This window comes from Alexandromys fortis, unplaced genomic scaffold (genome assembly GCF_014885135.2).
Source record: "Alexandromys fortis isolate MF-2015 unplaced genomic scaffold, M_Fortis_MF-2015_v1.1 scaffold_16, whole genome shotgun sequence".
Classification (NCBI taxonomy): Eukaryota; Metazoa; Chordata; class Mammalia; order Rodentia; family Cricetidae; genus Alexandromys; species Alexandromys fortis.
Genome location: NW_026067893.1, coordinates 15,407,581 through 15,424,846, shown reverse-complemented (window position 1 = coordinate 15,424,846; position 17,266 = coordinate 15,407,581). Strand labels below are relative to the sequence as shown.

General features: G+C 47.3%; 1 long non-coding RNA gene across 1 annotated transcript; it reads right to left on the bottom strand.

The window, feature by feature from the left end:
* Positions 1–9,461: 9,461 nt before the first annotated feature.
* LOC126503841 (uncharacterized) lies at positions 9,462–13,817 on the bottom strand. The gene is made up of 3 exons (XR_007592415.1): positions 13,642–13,817; positions 13,399–13,543; positions 9,462–13,086 (listed from the first exon to the last, which is right to left on the bottom strand). It is a non-coding gene; the product is annotated as an uncharacterized lncRNA (long non-coding RNA).
* Positions 13,818–17,266: the final 3,449 nt, after the last annotated feature.

Below are 17,266 nucleotides of genomic sequence, written 5' to 3'. Positions count from 1 at the left end.
GTTCTCTGTCTAGGTATTTCCCCAAAGCTAGTGATACAACAAAACCTTTTAGGAAGGGTCTTGCTAATTGTTTTCAGTTCACTCTTCACTAAAGGAAAGGGAAAATATTATTTGTTGTCATAGAGATGCTAAAACTGGCAGTCATGGGTGGGAAAGCACGCAAAGTGTGACTCAAAAGCAGGGATGGGGCAAGGTGGGCAGTAAAGCAATAGAAGCACTTGCCAGAATCAGCCCTAGCTCCCGAGCTCCCTAGCGCCCACACATGTGGAGCCCTGAGCAGGCAGTGACCATGTGCTAGAACTTGATGGACCGTTTCTGTGACTCAGGATGGTTCAGGCTGAGAAGAAGTAAAGAAGAAGCATTTGGTTAACGGAAAAAAGGTCTCAGCTGAGATAGAATTTTCTTGCTTTAGTGACAAGGAGCTTTGTTACATCATAGAACAGTCTTCAGATGAGATGTGTCTGACTTGGTAAAGCAGCAACTCATATAGACACACATGATCATTGTGCAGAACATGAAGATGTAGACACGCATGATCATTGTGCAGAACATGAAGATGTAGACACACATGATCATTGTGCAGAACATGGAGATGTTTCACTGAGATGTCTCCCTCTGAGAATGTTACAGTGGCTTATAGAGCAGAGAATTATATAGGTTACCTGCTCCTCCCGTTACTGACAAGAGATGGAAAATTCGGTGGGCAGCTTTGCAAAGAGAGGGTTCTGAGAACACGCTGCTGGGGATCCAGAAGTTGCTGAGTTGCTGAGTACCAGAATGAAAGCAGTTGATTCTGGTAGAGCTAGCTGTCCTTGGATTTGAGGAGTGATTAGACTTTTCTCCATTTTGTGCCCCTCACACATTCTTGCTCTCTGACCATCCAGCCTACACCTAAGACTGACTAGGGGAAGATAACCAACCTCTTAGCCGCCTACGTCTTAATTTTTAAAAAAGATTTATTTATTTATTTTTTGGTTTTTCGAGACAGGGTTTTTCTGTGGCTTTGGAGCCTGTCCTGGAACTAACTCTGTAGACCAGGCTGGTCTCGAACTCACAGAGATCCACCTGCCTCTGCCTCCCGAGTGCTGGGATTAAAGGCGCGCACCACCCAGATTTATTTATTTATTATGTATAGTGTTTTGCCTGCACCCCATAAGAGGGCACCAGATCTCATTATAGATGGTTGTGAGCCATCATGTGGTCGCTGGGAATTGAACTCAGGACCTCTGGAAGAACAGTCAGTGCTCTTAACCACTGAGCCATCTCTCCAGCCCAGTTGCCTAATTCTTGATTCTTAATTGCCTATTTTTTCCTTTTCTCCTGTCGATCTCTTTGTTCCCTGATCTTTCTCCTTTCCCTCAACAGGAATCTCTTGTGTACATTCAGGGTGGTCTTTCTTCTCCAGACTCGATGCTCAAGGGCATAAACTTTCTGCGTCTCTACCAAGGAAAGCTGTTGGACTCTTTGGTGTGGCTTCTCCATCCTTCTCCCTCTCCCTCTGTGCACCTCAGTCACATGAATGACTTTAGAAAAGTTCAGCAAACCTTCTAGAAATGTCTCTGGCTCAGGACTTTAAAACTCATAAATTCCAAAATGTTCACATCCTACCAGTGAGACACTGTACAAGAGTGTTTGTAACCAATTCTTTCTGTGTGGATCAGAGCAGAGAGCATGGTCCGCGCCTCCAGCCTATTCAACAATGTGGTCCATACGCACCAGTGCTCACAGGGGATAGTGCAATGCTTGTGGGATGAGGAGTCACTGGGAGGACTCTGTTACTCACCAGGAAACACCAGAATGAAGGGCAGAAAGCTGAATGCCTCACTCCAAGAAAAGGTCTCAACTCTGGAAGCCAGCGTGTGCTTGACCTGAGCTCTGAAACGCTATGACCTTTGCTGAACAGAATGTCTTTCATCAAACTAACCAGCTCCCCTACCGTACAGCCTTGAGTAGACCACGGTATGGGAAAGTGTGGAAGAAATCATAACATCAGTAGTTTGAAGACCTCGGGCCTCTCTCGTCTCTCTTGCTCAGTAGGTAGGAATAGGCCTGGCCCTTCTCCCTGTGCTAACTGAAGAGGAGCAACCTGCTCTAAGGTAGCCTTGCCCCTGAGGTTTTGGTCTCATAGAAAAGAACAGCAGAGGTCAGATCAGCTGACCTGCACACCTTTTGCTGGTGTCTGTTGCGAGGTTGTAATTACATAGATCATCAGATGCCTGCTTAATAATATATGGATGAGACCGGCATGGTGCTCCATGACTTTAACCTCAGTGCTCAGAAGACACAGGCAGGCAGATCTTTATGAATTTGAGGCCAGCTTGATCAACATAGAGATCTACATAGCGAGACTCCATCTCAAGCAAACCCCACCCCTATCCCACCCAAAAAAATCCTATGAGTTTTATGCATTTTTCTTTTCTTTCCATTCTAGTTCTGCCCCATAGGTCTGATCCTTACATGTCCCTATACAAGTCTGGATGGCTATTTTTGGCATCTGTGCATTTGAGATTCATATAGGAGAGCAATGTCTCAATAAAGAACACTATTTTCAAGATTTTCTTTCCCCTGAGATAGGGTTTCTTTGTGTAACAGCCCTGGCTGTTCTGGAACTCACAGAGATTCACCTGCCTCCTGAGTGCTGGGATCAAAGGCGTGCACCACCATCACACCACCAGCTTGTTTTCAAGATTCTGAAGCTCACCTCAAGTGACATGCTAATGAGAAGCTCAAGCCTGACTGTGACTCTCTGATAGTTATTCCTTGTGGGTGCTCTAACAACGCACTTAGATAATAATGCGCCCTTTCTTACTCACCGTGACTGGGAGCCTGCCACAGAGTCCCGCTGTACCTGAGATCCTGCCACACTGTTCCTGGGGTAAAAAGAAGCCTGGCTGAAGAGTTGCCAGCAAGTGATTGGCAGGATATCCTTCTGGGTTTCAGTTTGGAAACTTGCTCAGAGTTGTTTTTATTAAGTGGCCACATTTGGTGGATGGTGGAAATAATTTTAATTTACCCCCTTTTCTTTTCCTTCCTTTCTCTCTCTCTCTCTTTTGGTTTTTGTTTGTTCAGATCAAGAAACAGTTGTATTATTGGTCCTGATTTGATCTCTCAAACCCACCAAGCTACATGACAAAAACCCCACTACCTCATCTTCTTTGTTTCCCTCCTAGCCATCCCAACCCTCTCTGGAGGACACCCCCCTTTCTTCTTTTCCAGGGCTAGAGCCCTTAGAATGGCCACATTCCAGCCAGTCATTGCTGTCTTTGCCTGATCAGAGCCATTAGCTTATGCTCCTGGGGTAGATACATCTCATTTGTGCTGGAATTTGGTGTCTGGGTGTATTCAGTGCCAACTCTGAGGCCCCTTTAAGTATAGAGAAACATTTCTCCCATCCCTGGCTTCAATAACCTCAGTGTCCTCTCTGTAGAAATACTTCAAACGAGGCCCTGTGAAGTCTCTAAAGCAAGTATAGCATGCTAACCTCCATCCCAGGGCCAGGGGTTGGCTTTTCACAGGAACACAGACTTGCTATGTGACTGTCTTAGTCACCATTCTATTGCTGTGAAGAGACACGTGGAACATGGCAACTCTAATAAAGGAAAACATTTAATTGGGCTTTTCGTTTCAGAGGTTTAGCCCATTATCATCATGGCCACACATAGGAAGACATGGTACTGGAGAAGCAGGTTAGAACTCTCCACCCGAATCTGCAGGCAGCAGAGAGAGCTACTGGATCTGGGTTATGCTTTCAAAAGCCTTAAAGCCCCCCCCCCCCCCCGGTTACACACTTCCTCCATCAAAGCCATCAGTTCTAATCCTTTCAAATAGTGCCACTCAAAAAAAAAAAAAAAAAAAAAATCCAAATCTGTGAGCCTGTGGGGGCCGTTCTCATTCAAACCATCACAGTGACCTCTGCTTTTATAATGAACTTATTGGGGACAATGAATCCATGTCTGCTCCTGAGGACGAAGTGTACCCGAGCTACAGCCCCTTCAGGGTCTCAAACCTCGACAGTGTCACACTGGGGATCACACTCGTGAAGCATGAACTCTGGGGACATGCTGAGTCTGTTCCACTGAACACGCTGCTTAACTATACTACACCTCAAGTCTGCCTACGAGAACATGGACAGTAATTTTCATCTATGTCAGCAGGCCCATTAGAGGCCCGATTAGTGTCTTTTTTAATAAAGCATTTTGGAATCCCTCAGCAAAGGGTTCTCAAGTCCTGTACATTTTTTTTATAGTATCGGAGTCTGCTGTGAATTTAGCATTCATATATCCTGGATGCTATTAGGCAATATGGTTCCCTAACAAGATCAAAGGCATGCATTGTATAAGCGGTGTGTAAGGAGAAACTGTCTGCCCACCGCTGCAAAGATGGATACAGCTTGTCCTTTCACTTCTTCCTCCCCCCCACCCCCCCCACCCCAGGGTTAGGGTTAGGCGCCAGGCCAGACATAGCTGGAAGAGGGGAGGGTTCGCAAGAGCCTGCAGCTAAGATGCCATTGGTCCCTGGCAGAGAAGGGAAGGGGGTTGGAGGGCAGTGAAGACAGACATTTAGTTATGGTATATTGTATTCATTGAGCAGGGCATGGCGGCACATGCACACCTTTAATCCCAGCACTCAGGAGGCAGAGGCAGGCGGATCTCTGTGAGTGTGAGGCCAGCCTGGTCTACATAGCGAACTGTATTACTGTATGGGGGTGTGTGTAGGGGTGGTGTGTCATAGCTCTCTGATCCCTGGGAGTCTGACACCCGAGGTCTGCAGCTTCCTCGGGGAAGTGAAAGTGACATTTGCCCCCCTCCTGGGATCTTGCTGGGCACCCGGGGACTCTGTCTGCCTATTTATAGACTCACTGGAAGGCAGGGCAGGGGTGAGGGAGGAGGTGCCGTTGCCATTTCTTCTATAGCAGCTGCAGGAAGGAGGCAGCCGGCTGTGGGTGAGCTGGCCTCAAATCCAACAACAAGCCTTGCAGAATCTTTAACAGGTGAAGCTTGTTCTCCCCCACGCCCACCCCAGAAATGCAGTTCACGCTTCATCTCTAGTTCAGAAAGTTCATCAGTCCCACCCTGGCTGCTCACTGTTTCCGGAAAGAAATGTCTTGAAATGGGTAGGCTTCTCTGAGCCTTTCCGAGAAGTACCTCACCGAGGGAAAGATCTACCATTAACATCGTGGGACATCATGCCCTCATTCGAGCCAGCTCATCTGTGGCCTGGTATAAACACGTGACAGGCGACATAGCTGATTAGACAAGGAAAATGGAGATTTAGCCGCCAGCAGCCTCAGGAGAGAGTGACGACTTCTGTCACAGCCTGTTATCATTTTCCCAAGGTCAGCGATGAAGAATCAGTCAGCGGTTACAGCCGGCGCTCCAGCCTCCTGGGTTTTTTTCCCCAGATTGCAGCCTTTGAGCCAGTCCTGTGTCGACACGGGGAGACATTTCCAGAGAGGAAAGACGCTGCCGAAGGAGCTAACAGCTTTACAAGAGCGGGGACTACGGCTGGAAAACCAGAGCCAAAGCCAGGCGGACTTCCAGAGCTTGCCAGGAGAGCCTAAAATCAGGAGTGCTTGGGCCACAAGGGGGAGTGGGCTGGGCCCTTGGCGAACAAAGGCTGCTTTGTGCCAGGTGATTGCAGGAGTTCAACTCCCTGCCGTGGCCGGCCCAGGACGCAGGCCTCACCAGGCTTTGTCTTTGAACATAAGTGTGTATTTCCACGTGGAACCATGTCTAGTAGGCCAGGGATGTGGGAAGCAAAGGGATTTGCCAGGCTACGTGAAGGGAATTTTTTGGATACACCGCGAGAGAACAGTGGACACAGAGAGAGGGACGCTCAGTGGAGGGAGTGACCTGGAGGGAAAAGGGCCGAGGAATCTCTCCCAAGGAGGCTTCACAGGAGCAAAGGTCTCCCCCAGTCAGCACGGAACACTCTGGCCCCTGCTTGCAGATGGGTTAACCAGGAGCAAGGACAGCACCAGTCAAGAGAACTTGTTCAGGACGGCCGTGAACAGAAACCCAAATTCAAACGGTGAAGCTAAGTTCTGAAGGTGCAACAGCAGCTTGCCTGGGAGGAATGCAGAGAGGCGAAAGCAGCTGTTCTCAACCTGTGGGTCGCGACCCCCATGGGGGGAGGGCCGGCAGACCCTTTCACAGGGGTCTCCTAAGACCATCAGAAAACACAGAGATGTACATTATGATTCACAACAGTAGCAAAATTACAGTTATGAAGTAATAACAAAAATAATTTTATGGTTGGGAGTCACCACAACATGAGGAACTGTATTAAAGGGTTACTGCGTTAGGAAGGTCCAGAGCCACTGCCCTAGAGAGATACTCAAGTCACCTCTGCTCTCGGGACTGTGGAAACAGGCACCCTAGGGAACCCGGACTTCTCCCAGGAATCTGCCGGAAGAAGGAGAAAGCTGAAGCCTGGCTCCAGACAGGGAAAACATTTTTCCCAGAAAGAGAAGTCACACCGTGCCAGCAACTGGTCAGATCACCTCATAGGAGGCACTAAATGAGACCATGAGGCCACTGAGGGGCATGGCCGTGCTTTAGCCTGGCCGTCTTCATGTGTGTTTCTGGTCTTACTTAAGCACTGCCCTGGTGTTGGGACTCTGAGAGGACAGGCAGGAGGAGCCGCTGGATTTCTTTGTCCTTCCCAATGTAGCCACAATGTCTGAATCTTGTTCTTCTTTCTCCTTTCAAATTTGCATTTATTTCTTTGGGGAGAGTGTGCGTGTGCTACAGGATATTGTGGAGGTCAGAGGACAACCTACAGGGGTTGGTTCTCTCCTTCTACCACACAGGGCCTGGGGATTGAACTCAGATTGTCACTGAAGGTGGGTGACTTTGCCTGCCACACCTGCTCACTCTTAGAGTGAAAAGCGGAATTTTCTTCTGAGTAGGGACATGTCATTGTCTCATCCCTTCAGAGTTAACTCAGTTGGGTGGGTCCATGACCTGACATTAGGAAGGTGGAAGTCTTTAGGTAGGCAGGCTCACCTTAAGTGCTGCTAAGAGAGAGGTAGAATATTTATCCCTTTATTGAGACAGTGCACCTTTCCCAGAGTTCCCACGTCCTAGAATGATCTGTGCACTGCTGTAAGGTTTGCCTGAGTCTGCCTGTCCCTCTGATGCATAAAGGTGTAACTTCCCCTTTTTCTTTTTCCTGTCTCCTTTCCGATGCTGTCAGAACCTTAGTATTCTTTTCCCGGTACTCTGGGCTTCATTATTCTTTCTGTAAAGCCCCTTCTCCTCCGTGAAGCTGCCTGCCACCATACGGCTGCCCTCAGACAACAAGATTTCCCCTCCCCCATTCTCCTCTGGGCAGCTGCTGAAATTTCCAGCTAGCCTGCCTGGGATTTTGCTTGTTTCATATGTGTGTGTGTGTGTGTGTGTGTGTGTGTGTGTGTGTACGCAAATATATTTGGGGCTGTTGGGGTCAGCGCTTTAACCCTCAATAACCCTGGTAACAAAATCAACTAGTGTGAACTCATGGGAGAAGTAGGATACTGGGAGACTTGTAGGAAAGGAGACCCACCGTCGCGGAGACTGGTGGAGACCCACCGTCGCGGAGACTGGTGGAGACCCACCGTAGCGGAGACTGGTGGAGACCCACCGCAGTGGAGACTGGTGGAGACCCACTGCAGCGGAGACTGGTGGAGACCCACTGCAGCGGAGACTGGTGGAGACCCACCGCAGCGATTGCAGTGGAGACCCACCGCAGTGGAGACTGGAGCCAAAGATGAGTTCCAAAGGAAAACTTGGAAATGGGGAGCCTTGTCTGACTCTTTCATCAGAGGGAGTTCAACCCTGTCAATAATTCTGAAGCCATTTTAACATGAATTGTCTCATATAGTTTTTGTTTGTTGAGACAAGTGAGTTTTGTGGCTGACTGAGGTCACCATGAGCCCTGTGGATTTCAATAGCATAAATGTATATGGACAGGCAGAATAGAGTAAGGGTGGTGGCTGGAGAGATGCCGTAGTGGTTAAGAACACTCTACAATAATCTGGACAGGATTCCGGATCCCAGCACTCACGGGACAGGATGGGGGTCCTGTACAAACCTCTAACCCGACTCTACGGGGAAGAGAGGCAGGAAGATCACTGGGGCTTCTTGGCTTCCAGCCTAGCCAAAAAGAAGCTATCCTGAGGTTAGGGAGAGACTGCCTGCAAAGGAACACACAGAGCAATTGAGGAGAAGAGCCGATGTCCTCTTCTGGCTTCTACGTGCACACACAAACACAGGCACTCTGCCCCCACCCACATATTCATACATACATACAGAAGATGGCCAACTAGCGAGCTAGATCTTCCTTAAAATTAAAAAATAAAAAATTTAAGAGTCCAGAGATGCAGCTCAGTGGTGGAGTGTTTTTCTGTCATTCATGAGGGCCTGGTTCAAACCTCAGCACTGCAAGCAACAAAGAAAAAGAGGTGTGTCCGTTTTAAAGATAGTCCTTATGTTAACCACATAACAAAATTCTCCACTGGCATAAATCTAACCTTGGTCAAATAACTCTTGGCAAAGGCCCAGGAACCAGCCCCGGGGCAGCTGCACAAAGACACACTCAGGCAGAACCTGTCCCAAGAAAATCTGAAGTCTGCAAGAAATAATCTTGTCCCCTGCCAGGGACATGCTGTCTGTACTCCAGGGACTCTTACAGAGCCACGCGGTCCTTCATCCCCTTTCCGTCCTTCTTTGTGTACTGCCCGCAGCAAGTGCTGCCGAGAAAGCGGAGGGCACAAAAGCCTTCCACACTTGGCATGTAAATGAGGATGTTAGGGACTGGGCAGCTGCTCTCTCCCTGACCCCAAGTAAAGGTCACTGAGGGCCAGTCCGGGCTGCTGCCCCAGAAGTCCGGCATTGTGGCAGCTTCTTCCCAATCACTGTGCAGGCAGAGAGCTTTGTTTTGCTCTCTGATCTAGCCACTGACCTCTGTGGTCTAGAATTGAAAACATTCATGCTCTCTGTGTACTGGGGCAGGCAAACCCAGCTTTGATTTTTTTCAAAACAAGGAAGTGAGCTATAATTTGAATCTGAAACGCACCCCTACAGGCTCATGTTCCCACCACCCTGAAGTGGCCACCTCCACCGCGATGCCGCTGCCTCGACAGTCTGAAAGTCTGTGAGCCAAAGATCTCCTTTCCTCCCTTGGTGTCATCACAGTGATGTAGTTAACCCGAAGGGCATACCCAGAAGCCCTAGGAAGCACCCTGAAAAAAGCCAATGGACCAGTCTGGGTTGCTAAATCCACAGGCTTTGGTGCTCTAGGACTGGTTTCCTTACCAGATGGAACTAAATCCGAGGAGTCTTTAGTAATGTATTTCTCATTTCAGTCTGCCCCAGCCAATCATGTCTGTTCCCTTTAATAACCAGCCATTGTCAAGCAGAGTTAAACTCAAACCTACATCTGAATAATATTTGGCTTTTTATTAATTTGTGTTCTGAATTTCTCCTTGTGCAAGCAGATCCATCCACTGTTCCCCTAGGGTCTTCTACTTAGGAGATCTAGATCTCTCAGACAGGTCAGGAGACTCTTCCTTTTCTTCTTTTCGTGTCTTAGTCATAGTAGTTAGGGTGGTTTGAATAGGAATGTCCCCCATAGACTCATGTGTTTGGATGCTTGGCCCATAGAGAGAGTGGCTCTACTAGGAGGTGTGGCCTTGTTGGAGTAGGTGTGGCTTTGTGGGAAGAAGTGTGTCACTGTGGGGAATGGAGTTTGAGGTCTCAGATGCTCAAAACCAGTCCTGGTGGCTCACAGTAGTTCACTTCCTGCTGCCTGCCGATCCGGATGCAGAACTCTCAGCCCCGTCTCCAGCATCATGTCTGCCTGAATGCCTCCATCTTCCCACCACGATGGTCATAGACGAAACCTGTAATCACTGTTAACTGCTGAGGCATCTCTGCAGCAACCACCCCTGTTCTGGTCCTGTTTTGACTTACCAGCATCATAGTCGTGCAGAGCCACGTGACTTACCATGCCACCCATCCAGGAGAATGAGAGCAGAGAGAGGATGTGCCCAGCCCTGCCCTCCCTGCTGTGACTGACAGGCAGGCTTATGCTGGCTGGGGACGCATGCTTGCCAGAGGCACCTGCACAGCCTCTCGCTGCTGTACTGGAGGACCACAGCCCCTGCTGTTCACACCCTTAACCTGAGGATCTCCTTGTTTTATCCCCATGATTAATAAGTTGGATTGTTTCAATGGCATCTTAAACAACTGGCTTATTTTTTTCATATTTTCTTATCATTTTGTGTTTGTCAGTGTCTGAATTCCATGTGTGAGAGTCCATATTCCACTTGGTCCATTCTATCAGCAAAGCTTTCTATTAAGGTATTGCTTGTTTGTCTTTTTTGAGACAGGGGTTTAGTGGGCCTTTCACTATTAGAGATCCACCTGCCTCTGCCTCCTGAGTGTGGGATTAAAGGCATATACCACCACCACCCAGCTTGTTTTGCTTTTGAGTTACTGAGTTTCTTTCTAAAATTTTAAATCTTTCAGTATTTCTATCTTTATTGATTCCCATTTCAAACCCTGAGTTTATTTACTTATTTCATTGAGCCCTGTTTTAATTCATTTAGGGTCTATTTGTATACTCTTTGGTTTCATTAAATATTTGTATGAGCCAGGTGTAGTAGTGCATGCCTTTAATCCCAGCACTTGGGAGGCAGAGGCAGCCAGATCTCTGAGTCTGAGTTCAGCCTGATCTACAGAGAGAAGTCTAGGCAACCAGAGCCTCACAGAGAAACTGTCTTAAAAGAAAAATATATATATATATACATATAAGAATGGTCATATATATGATTCCTTGCCTGGGATTTCATCTGGTTCTCTCCCCCTGGAGTCATTGGTGTAGAACTGGTACTTTTTATTCCAAGGTAGGCTCCTCCCGCTTTGGTTTTTCTGGTCCTTCTGTGAGTGCAGTGAGACTTCTAGTAGGGTTATTTCACTGATTGAATATTTAAAATTAGCTATGTTCTTTAAAAATAACAACACTGTATCGTGTGTATGTGCAGCATGTGTGAGTGCAGGCCGCTGTGTGCCAGTGGAGATCAGAAGACAACTTTCGGGAGTTGGGTCTTGCCTTCCATTGTGAGATCCGGGGGTCAAACTCAGGTCATCAGGCTTGCAGAGCAAGTGTTTTTACCCAGCTGAACTGTCTCGCTGGTTCCATCATTAACTGTATTCTTTGTTTTGTTTTGTTTTCTTAGTTTTTTGAGACAGGGTTTCTCTGGGTACCCTGACTGTTCTGGAGCTTGCTTTGTAGACCAGGTTGGCTTCAAACTCAGAAATCTGCCTGCCTCTGCCTCCTGAGTGCTGGGATTAAAGGCCTGTGCCACCACCACCCAGCTAAGGACTAGGAAAATCTTAACGTGGCATTTCTCCAACTGTGATCTGAGCGGTTGTTAAATTGTGGATTGGTGTGGGAGGTCCTTCTGTCTGTGTGTTGCTTTTCTTGGTTATAGAATAAAGAAACTGCCTTGGCCTGTTGATAGGGCAGAACTTAGGTAGGCGGGGAAGATAGAACTGAATGCTGGGAGGATAAAAGATGGAGTCGGAAAAGCCATGGAGCTGCCAGAGTCAGACATGCTGAATATTTGCCAGTAAGTCACTGCCACGTAGTGATATACAGATTAATAGAAATGGATTAAATTAATATAAGAGCCAAGAAGAAGCTAGAGCTAATGGGCCCGAGCAGTAATTTAATTAATACAGTTTCTGTGTAGTTATTTCGGTTCTGGGTGGCCGGGATGAACAAGCAGCTCCCTCTTTCTACAATGGATGCCTGGCTCCGCACCAGGAGAAACTTGCAGACTCCTTCAGGAAACAGCACTTTGATGCATGTTCTGCTGAACACCTGGTATTTGAAAGCCTCTCTATGCAAGTAAGCTGATATTCTACAGGAAGAAGGATGGATGGACAAACTGATATTACTCACCTGTCTTGATTCTTGGATACTTTTTTGCTTTTCCTCACAGGATGTTGGTTCTGAAACTAACAACTATCCTCAAAGCAGAGACAACAAAACCCCTGCATAGTGGGTTCATTTCACAAGGGTGGGGACATTGAAGAGCAGTAAGGCCGTCCCACTGCTGGGAAGAGCTAGCACTGGACAGCACAGGCAGTCAGGGTCCTCAGGACAGCCGGGATCACATTTGAGACTTACTGCAGTCTCTGAGGCAGGTGACTGTCTCCTGTTGCAGTCAGGATTAGGAAATGTTAGGAGACATTTAAAATCATCCACAGGTAACCAACTGTTAAGTCAGGACTCAAAGCCAGGTCTGGATGATGCTGAGGGCAGCCAGGCCCTGTCCTGTTTCCCTCACTAGGAAGCCCCGTACACAGAGGGGGGTCGGCGCCGGCTGTTTCTTGTAATCAGGGACATGGTGGGTCCCCGCCCCGGGTCACTGCACTAAATGGGCCGCAGGAAACTGAACAGGTTATACTCAGCAAGCAGATCCCTAGGGATATGGTGGGTGGGCATCCTCCACAGCTGTGCGCCTGTCTGCTGAAGAGCACCTGCGCGTGGGCAATGCTGTTGGTTGTGACTGAGCTGAGAAAGGAAAGCTGTGTTCAGAGTCCCACAGGCCCAAGCCCCTTAAAATGGCCTCTGTTCTCGCGTTTCTTTATAAACCACACATCAAGATCATCCGGAGAGATTTTAAGGAGAGGTGTCTAGGTGTCTCCCCAGATTTAGGAACTAGAGTTCGTTAGGATGCAATCTGGGTGTCTGTAAGACAGCTTCCCTGGCAATTGTGTGGGGAGCCAGGTTTGGGAATTTCTGGAAGCATCCCAGAAGTAGGAGGAGCTTTCATTATTAAAAGAGTCAGGTGGTTCCAGGACAGGAACCAAAAACTACGGAGAAACCCTGTCTCGAAAAATCCAAAAAAAAAAAAAAAAAAAAAAAAAAAAAAAAAAAAGTCAGGTAGGGGAGCCTAAGGAAGACCCGCAGGCAGAAAATTCACTGCCTTTCTTCCTCCTCTTCTCCTATCTCTCTGGCATCTCCTTTTATGCCTAATTCCGCAGTCACGAAGTTTTCCTTGCCCTTCGCTGGCAGGACAGTGACTTGGCAGCCCTGCACAGTGGAAATAAAAACAAACAAACAAAACAACGCGCGTCGCAGGACTGTGCTGTAATATGGCCAGGGGGCTGCAGGTGACCGATGTCCTGCAGGGGGCAGCAAGCCCCTACGTCCTTCTAGTGGGCCCTCTGGGTAGATGATTTCCCCCCATCCCACCCCACCGCGTGGGTGCACCCGCTGTGCCAGATCAGAAACCAAAACCACCACGTTCTGAAACTAGAAAACGTCAGACGAAGAGGAGAAGCTTGACAAAACCAATGTCTGTAACCTTCCCCGGGTTAGAGTAAAAGCATGGGCTTCACCCACCTTCTGTGCGACTTTAAAAACAATTCCTGGAAGCTGGAGAGTGGCTCAGCGCTTAACAGCATTTGCTGCTCTCGTAGAGGACTCGGTCCGATTCCCAGAATCTCATGGCAGCGCATAACGGTCCGAAACTCCAATCCTACGGAGTCTGACCAGGCAAACACGTGGTTCACATCCACACAGGTAGGCCGAACACAGATAAAATAAATAACAAACAACAAAGAACACGTGGACGTGTGCACCTACCGCCAGGCTTGTCTCGGGAACAGTTAGTTTGTGCTGCGCATGAGTCAGGCGTTAGTTCGTGTCTGGTGGCATTTTGGCCTGATGACTCAAGCATGGGTTTGTGTTGGTGGAGCAGGGCTGTGTCACTGTTTTGCCTTAATTTCTAGCACAGTGACCCTGCCTCTGTCTGCCTCACTCTCTGCCTCCCCATCTCACACAGACATTCAAAAGTTCTGACGTTTATGTGGGCATAGCTCTAATAGTGCCACACTGAGAGAAGTAACTAAACTAATACAGCTAGAAATAGTATCACTAATGTAAGTCCACCTAGCTACCAGATTGCTTTCTCTTTTCTTTTTAAGCACAATTTACCTTTACTGATATAGTGATTATACATATTTATGGGGTACAGTGTGATGTTATGGTTAACTGTGCACTGATTCTATCAGGATAATTAGCAGAACCGCTACTTTCAAATATTTTTTTTAGATTTATTTATTTATTATGTATACAACATTCTGCCCCCATGTATGCCCGCACACCAGAGAAGGGCGCCAGATCTCAGTACAGATGGTTGTGAGCCACCATGTGGTTGCTGGGAATTGAACTCAGGACCTCTGGAAGAGCAGCCAGTGCTCTTAACCACTGAGCCATCTCTCCAGCCCCCTCAAGTTTTTTTTTAAATTGTAAGTTACATTTATTTATGTATGTTCATGTGAATGTGTGCCACCAGTCACATGTGGCAGGGGACTTCTTTCCACAGTCAGCTTGTTTCTTCTACGTCAACTCAGGCCATCAGATTTGGTGGCAGTGCCTTTACCTGCTAAGCCATCATGCCTGCCCAATCAACTGTTATTATTTCTTTATGTTGAGTACTTTGAAAGTCCTCGCTCCTACTTGTTTTGAGACATATATAATCTTACGTTTTTCCATCTTAGTGAGCCATAGGACATCCAAACGTATTGCTATCTGTTTGTCACATTAAACCCATTGACCAATATCTCCCTTTCCACTATTCCTCCCTGCTCTTCCCAGCCTCAAGTCACGACTATTCTCAACTCTCAAGATAGGTTCAACTCTTCTTATAGTCTACATACAAGTGAAATCACAGTGTTGGTCTTTTTGAGTCTGCCATATTTTACTTAACCTAAAGATCCCCAAGTCCAGCCATGATATTAAAAATGTCAGGTTTAGCTGGGCGGTGGTGGCGCACGCCTTTAATCCCAGCCAGCACTCGGGAGGCAGAGGCAGGCGGATCTCTGTGAGTTCGAGACCAGCCTGGTCTACAAGAGCTAGTTCCAGGACAGGCTCCAAAACCACAGAGAAACCCTGTCTTGAAAAACCAAAAAAAAAAAAAAAAAAAAAAAAAAAAAAGTCAGGATTTTCTTCCTTTGATGGCTGAATGGCGTTTATGGCTGAAGAGCACACCTTGGATTCCTTGGTCAGTGGTCCTCCGATATCCATCTGGGTTGACTCTGCATCCTGTACACGGTGAGTTAGGGCTGCCGTAAATACAGAAGGGCAGGTGTTTCTGACATGCTGATTTCATCTACTTTAAATAGATACCCAGTCATAGTATTGCCAGGTCTCTCGGTCCTTCTAGTCTTCTGTAATGTCACTACTAGCCTGCATTCTCACTAGTGAAGATATTCATTTCCAGTGTGTGTGTGTGTGTGTGTGTGTGTGTGTGTGTGTGTATGAACGCGTTACTGAACTACATTCCGAGCCCCTTGTTTTTCTCAGGAATTATTTTGACATTTTTTTCTTATTTATTTTGTTTTAATTACATATTCGTGTAGGTGCGGATGCATGTGCCATGAGTGTAGGTGCCCATGGAGACCAGAGGCATTGGATACCCGGAGCTGACATGGATACTTAAAACCAATGTCTGGTCCTCTGCATGAGCTATACATACTTGCAACCGCTGAGCCACCTTTCCAGCCCCAGTTTGTTTGTTTAGGGGATTTTGTTGTTGTTCTCTTTTTCTAGGTTTTTGGAGACGGGGTCTAGTCATATAACTGTGGCTAGCCTGGAGCTCAGTCTGGCTTCAGACTCACAGAGACCCGCCTATCTCTGCCTCCATAGTACTGGAATAAAAGGCTCACCACCATGCCCCGAGGGAAAGTTCTTCAGAAGAGTGAGAAACAAAGGGAACTCAGGGGAAAGGGGAAGTGAGAACTGTGACTCTAAAGCAAGAAAAGGATGTGGGTGAGGTGGGAAGATGGGGGAGGGTCTAGCCTAAAGTGGCACGGAGGAAGATGGTGGGCCTGGCGTTTTTCACAGAATGGAACTTCCAAGAGTGCATCGCGGCCAAAGAAATGACTTGCCCACTGATTTAGGGAATACGTGGGCCAAAGGGCATCTGTGAAAGAAAACCATAACTTAGTGTGGCCTTCTTTTGTCCCTGTTTGTTTTGTGACAGGATCTCCCTGTGTAGACCAGCCTTTCCTCAAAAGGTCCATCCCCCTGCCTCAGACTCCCAAGAGCTATGATTATACGCATATGCCATAATGCCAGCTTCATCTCTCACTTTTGTGGGCTTTCCAATTCTACATGTATTCCAGAGAACGCAGAATGTTTGAGGAAAAACTGCGGTTTCCCCATTTCATCCCTGTCTGTTACTCGGCAGAACACTTGTCTCTTGGAGGTTCCCCTTTGTCTCGGAAAGCATTTTGTCCTGCCGGAGAATGAAAGAATCCATTGATTTCCGCGGTATAAATGTGAGCTGATGGGGTCTGGATCAGTGATTCGGTCACGGCTGTAAAGAAGAATAAGTAAGTCTGGGAGGAGTGAAATCCTGGAGAGAGCACGCTGGTTAATTGGGTTTCTGATTAACTATGGGTTAATGAGGAGACACTTTCTGTCTGAAATCTCTCTAAACTGCCCCAGTCCATTTCCTTGCTTTAATAAGTATCCTAATGAACATAATTAAATCTCCTCTCACCGATTCAGCATCCTGCAGTGTCTCGGGATCATTGCTCTGAACACAACATGGAATTCTGTCCTGCACTGTAGCTGCGGATGGTACCTGCGTTATGGATGGCTCCTACACATTTCCTTACTTAAAAAAAAATACTCACATTCCGTAATTTCATTGTATGTAAATTTACCTTAGTTAAGCAAGTGCCTGTCGTATATCATAGGATATATCCGAATCTTTGGTCCAGACGGGGATCTGGACATGTGAAATGTAACAACGTTGTATAACAGTAGAGGAAGACTAAACTAGACAGGAGGAAGGAGGATGCAGACAGAGGACCACAGTATCTGCTGGCTGTGCATCCATTAGGTCTGTCTCCATGCTGGGCCACAGCTGGACATGGCTGGGACACTCTTGGGCCACAGCTGGACATGGCTGTGATACTTCTACCATGCCTCACCCTCCCCACCAAAAAGTGGACTTGATTCTTGAAATTGCTTATTTTAGATTTTTGGTGAAATGAAAGTAAATTCCACTAAAATGTCAGAGCCAAGAAGCGGGGAGTGGGGAGAGTCAGGTCTGTTCTGTTCCCTGATATGTTCTCCATACACAGTATGGGCCTCCTCACCTTGTAAATGGTTTCTAACACATGTTGGTTGAATGAAAGAATGAAATGGAGATTGATATTTATTACTCATAACTTGATTTTGTGGCATGTAACATTTA